Source organism: Opisthorchis viverrini (assembly GCF_000715545.1).
Source record: "Opisthorchis viverrini unplaced genomic scaffold opera_v5_418, whole genome shotgun sequence".
Classification (NCBI taxonomy): domain Eukaryota; kingdom Metazoa; phylum Platyhelminthes; class Trematoda; order Opisthorchiida; family Opisthorchiidae; genus Opisthorchis; species Opisthorchis viverrini.
In genome coordinates, this window is record NW_008752079.1 from 195313 (window position 1) to 205079 (window position 9767).

Here is a 9767-nt window from a genome sequence, read left to right on the forward strand (position 1 = left end):
AGCACTAGTGTGAACTTCGACCATGCACTTGTACGCTGCTGCTTTTCGTTGCGCTTTTCATGTCTGTTCAAAACGCGCACACCTCGCTTAGCCATTGAAAGGTAGTGGACCCCGGCACCTCGAACGCCTGCCGATAACGTCGCCCTTATCTTTGAAAACAAAGGCGCAGCACAAGCTCTTTTTTGGCCATCATTATACCACCTTTGGACATGCGCCTAAGACCTTCAAAGTGCAAAGTCATGCTTTAGAACGTACGGTCTCCGAGGACACCCTTTAGAATTCAAGGAGACCATTGGAGGTTGTGGAGAATTTTACATACTTCGGTAGTCGTATTAGGTCTAATGGAAGTGTGTTTGATGAACTCAGTGCATCCATCCCGAAGGCCCGAATCAAGTTTGCTAAATTGCGTCACTTATGGCGACAGAATATATCACTTTGTCGTGTCTTTCGAACGGTCGTGCAATTCTCTGTCGGCCCGCGGCATCCTGCTCCGCTCACTATTCATGGATTCACGGATTGATACACAGGGTCGATGCTTTCGCCCAAGTTTCGGGGGTTGGTTTCGTTCTTGTCGTTCAGCGGCTGCTGTTCACCTAAAAAACTCAAGCGAAAAAAGGATGCAGCACTGCTCCTTAAGTTCACAGCGCGAGGGATCGTACAAAAAGTGTCTAATAGCGCTTTGAACTGGGTACTAGATGGGGCGTGGAGAACCGTCGGAGGTAGGTCATTCCACGCAGCAACTATCTCAAATGAGTAAAAGATTTGCCTGTGTCTTGAAGAGTCTCCAGTGAAAACATAGGATCGAGTGTAATGCACTACTCATAAGGCTGCCGAAAATTCGTCTAGTATAGCTGTCGCTGGAAAACATGAGGGACGTAGCTGATTGGCATGACGTGTCCAAATAGAGGAGCCTACGTTTACTTCATAGACAACTTTTCCAGCACGGAACACAAAAATACCTTGTGTCCACTTTTCCACACTACCATGATAGTCTTTTGGTAGCACGCATTGACGAAGTATACTTATGTTACAGTACCGTGAGGTCCGTTGAACTGAACTTCCATATTTGTGTTTCTACCGGTTGGCGAATGTGGTGTGGGACGGATGGCGTCAACGGGTAAGCGGATCTTCCGGTTCATAAGTACCTCCGCCGGGGACTTACACTGTTGGGCGTTAACATTTGGTGTCGCCCTGTAACTTGGCAGAAATATCTGGATGATTTCCAGTGAGGTTCCTTCCTCTGAATTCTAAGGGTGCGCGTTCGAAAGTGTCCACAGATCTTTCCACTCGACCGTTTGGTTATGGGCGGAACGGTGGTGACCGTACATGTATGGTGTTTTCTTGAAAGAAAGCGGAAAATTCAGCAGACGTGAGTGCGCTGTCGTTGTTAGAGGCAATGATATTCGGAACTCCAAAGTGGCCAAACACATGTAGTTTTGAAATGATAGCACAAGTAGTAACATGGTTCATGCTAAATACTTCTAGCCATTTGCTGTATGCATCTACTGGGACCAGATATTGTTGGCCTTTGATTGGTCCCGCAAAATCAGCATGAATTCGTGACCATGGAGTTTCTGGAACAGGCCATGAACATAATTCTGTTTTTCGAGGGGATTGTCGGATTGTTCGCACGTTGAGCACTTGCGTTCAAGTTCTAACTGCTTATCCATGCGCGGCCAGTAGATATAACTACTTGTTAGAGCCTCATGCGGTCATACCGGAATGTCCGAAATGAAATTTTTTTAGGATATCGCTATGTCACAATCACCCCTTCTGCGAAGAGTATGCAACAGTGAACCGCAGGAAGTGAGGAGCGACGTCTGTAGAACGGTTGGGGTTGTTTATCGGATCATACTGCAAGCCAGTGTGTACGGTGGCGTTGCGAACCATGGCAGAAGTAACTGGAAGTGCACGGATTGTAGTAGCAAGCATTACGTTAACTTCGAGTACCGCGGTAATTACGGCACCAACAGCATCCTCTGGTTGTTGACTTTTGAGAACCTATGAGTTTTGATAATGCATCAGCTTGCCGAATACCATCAGTAGACTGGTACTTGATGGGGAAGGCATAGCCCAAAAGCATTGTAACTCGACGTTGAAAGTGGTTGGCTGTGTAAATAGGGCTGATTTTCTTCGATCCGAAAACGCTGAGAAGTGGCTCATGGTCAACGGTAAGCGTAAAATGACGTCCATAGAACATTTTTTGGAATTTCTTAATGGCGAAGATTATTGCTAAAGCTTCCTTTTCGATCTGGCCATAAGTGTGCTCGGCAATTGTTAGAAACCTAGCTGTGAGTAATTGCTTTTTCGTTTCCGTCATGGAAAAAGTGAGAAATGACAGTTCCACTACCGTAGTTGGGTGTTTCTGGAACAACAGTAATGTCCAGGGCTGGATTGTTATGTATGAGTAGCAGATAAGGGCAGGGAAGTGACATTAATTTTTCTAAAGTGGATTGGCACCCATGCGACCAGTTCCAAGGAACATCTTTTTAAAAGATGATTTAGTAGTTCATGGACACGATAAATGTATGGCAAAAATGAAGTGTACTGGCTTACCAAACCGAGGAAGGAGCACAAGGACGCTAAATCCGTCGCTACTCGCATTTGTTGTATGGCAGAAATATTTTCTGGGTCTGCATGACGGCCATATTCGTCAAAAATAAATCCAAGATATTTCATAGATGTGATGAAAAATGCATAATAATCTGCACGTAGGTGAAAACCATATTGCTGCATTTGTTCGAGTACGCATCGCAAATGGTCCAAAAGTTCTTGGCTATAACCTGTTAGAGTGGTGTCACCTGAATAAGCATCAACTCCTAATGAACCGTTTAGAATGGCATCCATTGTTTGCTGAAATATTGCTAGTGCAAGTGGCAAACGGTTAAATTGAAACAAACCGCGTTGTATATTAATTGTCAAGCGTTCTTTGCAGTCATCGGAGACTTCTGTTTGAAGGTAAGTATCAGCAAGATCCAGCTTTGCGAAACATTTGCCACCATTGAGCTTGGTGAACGGATCTTCTGGTACCGCTGATGGATATTGGTGGGGGGTTAACACGGTGTTCAGTCCAGTGGAATAACCAGCACAAATAAGCACATCGTCATTTGTTTTTTGATGACAACAACAGAAGCTGCCCATGATGAATGTTTTACTGGCTGGGTAGATCTGGATTTCTGGAGACGAACTAGTTCATTCCACACGGTTGTGAGAGCGGCAAATGGTACAGGACGCTTCGGTCTGAAAATTGATCTGGAATCGGGCTGAAGGTTGAGGTTTGCTTTGGTTTTGGTACAGCCTTCAAGGCCACCTTGAAAGACATCGTCGAATTTCTTCTTGAGTGTGTCAGTAAAGTGTTCTGCAATGTCTGAGGTGGATGTAAATTTCAGAGTACTGCACACAGTTGATAAAGGTACATTGAGAAGATCAAGTCTCTCAATTTAGTCAAGTTCAAGAATGTTCATATCAGGACAGTCAGTGGGATAACAACTTCCTGAGAAATGCAAACTGTTGAAGGACACATTACAGGCCAACTTTCCAGTCAGTAGTAGGGTATTTCCAGATGCACTTCGGACCCGATGGTTACAACAGGTTTTCCTACCATTTCCAAACTTAAACGTGGGATAAACGTAATAACTGAAGATGCGTCAAGCTTCAGACGCATTGGAATTTTGTTGATGAAAACAGTAAGGTATTTCCTTTCGGGACTCAAATTCAACTTGGAATGTTGCAAACACAGATCTGGAATGCGGACGACTGCTTTTTGACTGTGCTGCTGGTTGGACTATGGAGGCTTTTTTGGTTTTTGGGTACTGTGGACTTTTGAGTGCGGCCCACCGATTACACATCTGGCACTGGTGTTTCTTGAATGGACAGACCTGTGCATAGAAATGCTCACAAGAGGATTAACACGATGTTTGCCGTTTTTCTGATGTGTAACAGTGTCTCGTTTCAGTGCCATGACACCACTTGGGTTCGTAGGTCGTGACGCCTGCTGCGCGATTGCCCTTCCTGCTCTTTTTCAAAAGTGCGGACAATGTCGTCTGCATATTTCAGGACGATAACATCCTCACTCGGAGAGATCTAAAAACCTAGGGTTTTGGATACCTTCCAGTGTTTGCCTCGTTACATCGTTAATGACGAAAGTTAACAAAATTTGAGAGTGGACATCCTCGTTTGATATCACTGATTGTGGGAAAACCTTCGGTGAGCTTCCATCAAATTTACGCGCCCAAAAGCATGCGAATATAGAACAGCACCTGATCAGCATAGCCTGTTGCGCAAGGGTCTTGAGAAGGACGAACTGGTCGACAGAATCGAAAACATTCATGAAGTAAAGGAACAGCGAGATTGTAGGGTGCCTACATGCACGTCATTACTCCAGCACTTCCCGGCCGGGATTTCGCTTGCTTCTCGGGTCCCGTCTTCATGCGACTGTGGTGTCTTGTGAATCGTCGTTGAGCTCGTCATCGATATGATGACGAGCATATAGATCTTGTACGGTGGAACTTCTACAGGGACGCCCGATCACAGATATAGAGTATCAGCATACTCCTTGTAGCTGATGCACTCCTAATGCGAACAGTATTAAATGATATACGTAATTGTGCCCTGCGGTTTTTTATAAGCAAAGGTTGGGGTGCTTTTGCATGGTTGGTTGGGATAAACCCGACCCTCTTGCTTGCGGATGCGGGAGGCGAATTTATCTACCAGATGGTCTACCTGAAGACGATTTGGTCATAGGATTCTGGAAGGCCACAGCAAAGTTTTTCAAACATGTCACCTTTGGCTTCTGCGTGGCCTCACATTCTGTCGAGTTTACCATGATATGATGCGCTGCAGATTGTTATGGGGGCAGAAACTTTGACCGTCCGAGTTAAGGATGTTAAAAACGCTGGTTGTCGGTGTCTTGGGAGCATTGCCCGAGTCTGGTAGAAAGTCGAACGAGTAGTCCTTAAGTACGTCGGCTGGTTTTTGGGGGAAATAATTCACCTACGATAGCTGGCTTTTTCACACGTTCCATATGCCAGTTAACCAAATTCCCTAGAGAGCACTTTCTACACAGCCGTACAGGGGGAGCTCAATCAATGACGTAGCACCGAAGCATGAAGCAGTTCCCAGCAAATTAAGGTGCGCTGGTCATTGCGGTCTCCTTGACTTGGGACCCCGATTCGGAATGCATCAATGGCTAGAGATATCAGCGGAGAACTTAGTGACACACATGCATCCCAGCTGTCGCCTTTAGTGCACAACTTCCTCCCCCGATACCGCCCCCATAGGGAGTTCACTGTCACTTCTAGGTTCGCGTACGACTGTCGACCAATGCTTCCAGTTTGTAGCTTTTCACCCCTATCTCCTCAGATTACTGAACTAAACTGTGGTGAACATAATGTGTGCGTTTACGTGCTTTACGGCTCAAGATGACTGTAGTGATGCATAGGAGAATCAGCAGTGAGACGTCTATGCCTAATTCCATGTGTCCTTGAGCTAGACCAGCCCAATGTACCAGAGTGGGTCAGTTGAGTCATCAGCTCCGAGCATGGCCTTCAAGTAAACGCTACAACCCGCTGCCTTGTGTGCCAGACTTTCGAGGCAAGAGCCCGTGGTAGGGTTACTCGACCACCCAACGGAAGGCTCTTGTGGTTGGGATTCAGTGCTGCAATGATCCTACGGCTATACTGGCTAAAACTCAGTCCTTCAAGGTCCAAAAACAGAATAATCAGTGGGGAGCAGGTCGACGAAGAACAGAGTCTTTATACTGTGAGAAATAAACTTACGCGGCGGCCTGAGGTAAATTTGCACTACATTCTGCAATAGGAATGCGAAGGCAACATAGTCTTATCTTCGAGGTACTAGTATGTCCAAACTTTTGGGAGTATTGAGGCCATTAGGAATGGATAAGAGTGCGACGTACAGACCCTCCCCCATGTCAAGATGACAGCTGTGGGCTGTTCAACTGCGAACACAGTCCCCTTGTCAGTTTCATTTGTCGAAGCATCCTTGAAGGCTGCCTTCTTGGGGGCGAGATGGCCCAAGTGGTTAGAGCGCGAATTTACTGACGGAAGGTCTGTGGTTCGAATCCGACCTCCGCCACTCGACTTCCCCTGTCTAGGTTTGGGCAACCTGGTAGTATCCCAGCCCTCGTGCTTCCTTCGGGTGGCATGGCAGCTAGACACCGGAAGGATGCTACAGCTGAACGCTTTCTTTCTTTCTTTTCGAATGCTGCCTTCTTAGAGTCGCTTCTCAGTGACTCCCGCCTCACCGGAACTTCTTCGACGAGTTGTTGGAAGGGATGTGTCGTTGAACACACTGGACTGGACCGTGGTTTGACGGCTTGCGTACCTCCGCCACACATTGAGCTATACTGCAAGAGTGTCCGTCCGACACTCGCGCAGTCTCATACCAGGTTGGTCAACTGTTAGAACTCTGACCAACATAATCTCCTGGTCCTCTAGGTTGGTGTTTGGAAAATATGTGATGACTTGTCCTTCAAAACACAATGCAACTTTTTCGGTCAAGCACTGCTGCCTTGCGGTCGGGCTATTGAACCAAAGGCCTTGTTCGAGGACCCAAACCGTCTTTTTATCTAGGTCTGGGCGCCATGACAGTATCTCAGCCCACGTACAACTACGATTCCCACAATTAAAAACACTGATGATAATGAGTCCTCGAGTTCGCAAGTCATTTTGCTACAGTACCACCTACAGCCAGTATGGTCGGTCCGACGTGATGTAGGAGGCAATTGTGTTCCTGGGCTCTCATGGGTACACAAAACGTGACATCGTACGTGATACCCAAACGGGTAGTTTTTTCACCTGCTAAAGTAGGACCCCACTCATCCGAACGGATTTTTCCCTCGTGAATTCTTCAGACAGTCTATTCAGTTAGCTTAATATCTAATTTGTACGACGTGGATATGATTGACACCTTTCAATATTTATTGTAGTGGTCCACTTAGCTAACAAGTAAACCTTTTGAAAGTTTTATCTTGAATCCGTAATTTCTGCCCAGATTTTTCGTTATTCGCCAAATCCCGTATTTTTGACAGTTTGTTCCATTTGGGGTTTGACTAGAACAGCTCAGTCATATAAGGGACACTGTTATTCCTTAGCCATTCACAGCGACCAATGCGTCATCCTCCTTTGCACAGTACAGCAAACTTTTAGATGTTTATCATCACTGTTAACAAACCACCCAAAACGATTTTCAGCAGGTCAGCCAGGATGTTCTCTCTGGTGAAGCCATGTTGCAAGTCAGGGTGAGCACAAAAAATCTTCCGAACCTTCATAGCTTCACACTTTGCATTCATCAACCATGAACTGTTGATTAAGTTGCCAAGAGTTCGTCCATCTTTGAGTATATAAACCGGTGGAATCTAAGCTATAGTAAAGTATACTTTTAAGGATAACTTTCTGTATTATTGGTCGTCTCGCATGCACATCCTTATTCTTTCTGTTTTTGTTTCTCCACAGAATCTGCGTCGATGTAAAACACTCGTGTACAGTGTGTCGATGTCTTCCCCATTCTTCCACCTGACTAACCCATCCAGGTGAGTACACGCTTTCCGTAGCATATGTGTATTTGTAACTCTTCCAAACGTTTCCTGTGTATGAAAAATACTTATCGGAGTGCAGTTAGTTTGAACTGCGCCTCGCCATGGAACATCTATCACTTCTGTACCAATGTAAGTGGGTTGAGAACTCGTATGAAGCTTTGAACTGATACCTTGTTGCACACCCTATGTCTCTCCTTTATTGTGAAACAAGGCGTCACGATTCTGAAAAAGTCGAGTCACTGCAGGTTTTCTTCTAGCCTCACCCTCTGCATCTGTCATATCAACTGGGAAAATGAAGAGAAGCTAACTGGAAATAATGCCTTCCCTTAGAAGGTTGGCAAATGCTAGAGGAACTAGGGACAAACCGATGAACCCTAAAGACATCGAAAACACTCCGTGTATATGAGGTGGCCCAGTGGTTAGGATGTGTACTTACTGACCAGAAGGTCCATAATTCGAACCCTTCCTCTGCATTTCGAATGTTCCTGTGTAGGCTTGGACAACCTGGCAATATCTTGGTCATCGTGCTTTTTTCGAGTGGCGTGGCAGCTAGGCAGCGCACGAGTGTTAGAGCTGGGCCATCATCGATATGAAATACGCTGCAGACTGTCACTGGAGGCCATTTGAATGGGCGGATGGGTTTTTTATGCAATGCCTCAGAGTGGTTCTGAAAAGTGCCGGTGGAAAAAGTCTTTCTCCTGAATTTCTGCATCAGGTTCTGCGAGGAGGCTCATATGTAAATTACTAACTATCAGGTCCGCGATTAGAAAGAACCACTGACCTTTTCAATATTTCCAAACAATTTGGCAGTACATCAGTCTTCGTGCTTGGCTTGAGTCGGCTGACAGCGGCATGTCGAAATGGTAATACAGCAAAACGAGTCAATTTGGTACAGACTCAATCCTCGAATGAATTTGGCTTCAAGGTCTCGTTTTCTTGGTAAATCCTGGCTTCGCCGTTGTCACAGTTGACTTGATGGCGTTCCTGTTCACGATCTGTTCATTTACCCCCAGCACATCTTAATGAATCGAAGCTTTGTAGGAATAAACTGGCTGCATGAAACTGGTAGGGAGTCGTGCGTTTTTCACCTAATATCCCTATAATAGAGGCCACTTTTTAGGAAAGTCGACACCAAACACTTTCTTCTAGAATTCCGTAACATTTCACATGTGACAGGTTTTCTTCACCTCCAAGGACGGTCCACTATTTTGTTTCCCGGGTACTTATTCCATTGCGGTGACGACCTGTTCTTGAGTAGAGGGACACTGATTTTATTCCCGAAGTAAAGTCATGAACCTCATGAGCTATAAGAAAGTACATCAAAAATAGTTCAAGGACCAGGTGATAATTCTGAATGACATGAGTTTAGGGCACCCACTAACGAAGGCTTCTAAACTGCTCAAAATTTGAGTTGGCTATTCAAGCGAATTGTTACTACTCGAACGGCAATGAGCTTGCTCATACATTACAAAGGGCATCATCTTCAGGAATCTCCAAATCAGTCCTCAAAGGGCATCTCAGGAATCTCCAAATCAGTCCTCAAGCCTCGACACCCAGTCGATTTGGCCGCGTTCAATGTCCGCACTCTGAAGCAAGCAAGCAAACAAGCTGCTCTTGCACTCACACTGGACTCGCTTGGCATGGATATGTGCTGTGTCTCAGAAACGAGAATTCAGGATGCAAGCACAGTGATTGAGTTGACCGCCCCGTCAGTCTCCACTCGCTTCCGGCTGCGCACCTCTGGTGATCCAGAGGCTGCTACGGTGGGATGTGAAGGGGTTGGTATTGTGCTAAGTCACCGGGCGGAAGTATCCTTACTTGACTGGATACCTGTTGATAGTCGCCTCTGTGCGGTTCGTCTGGCAACGTCTGTGAAGGAGTCTCACAAGCGGCAAGTTGATAGATGTCTGTTTATCGTGTCTGCCTATCCCCCAACTGACTGTAGCTCCGACACCGTCAAACACAGGCTTTACGACGCCCTGAATGCCCTGCTGCGGCGAGCTAAAAGCTCAGACATTGTGGTGGTTGCCAGAGATATGAATGCGCAAGTGGACAAGCTTAGTGCATCTGAGACTCAGTTAGGAGGTCGACATGGAATGGACTCGGTACGTACGGACAATGGGGAACGATTGCTTCAGCTGTGTGCTGATCGCAGGCTGTTTTTATGCAGTACGAACTTCCGAAATAGCCGAAGTCGTCTGGCCACTTGGTG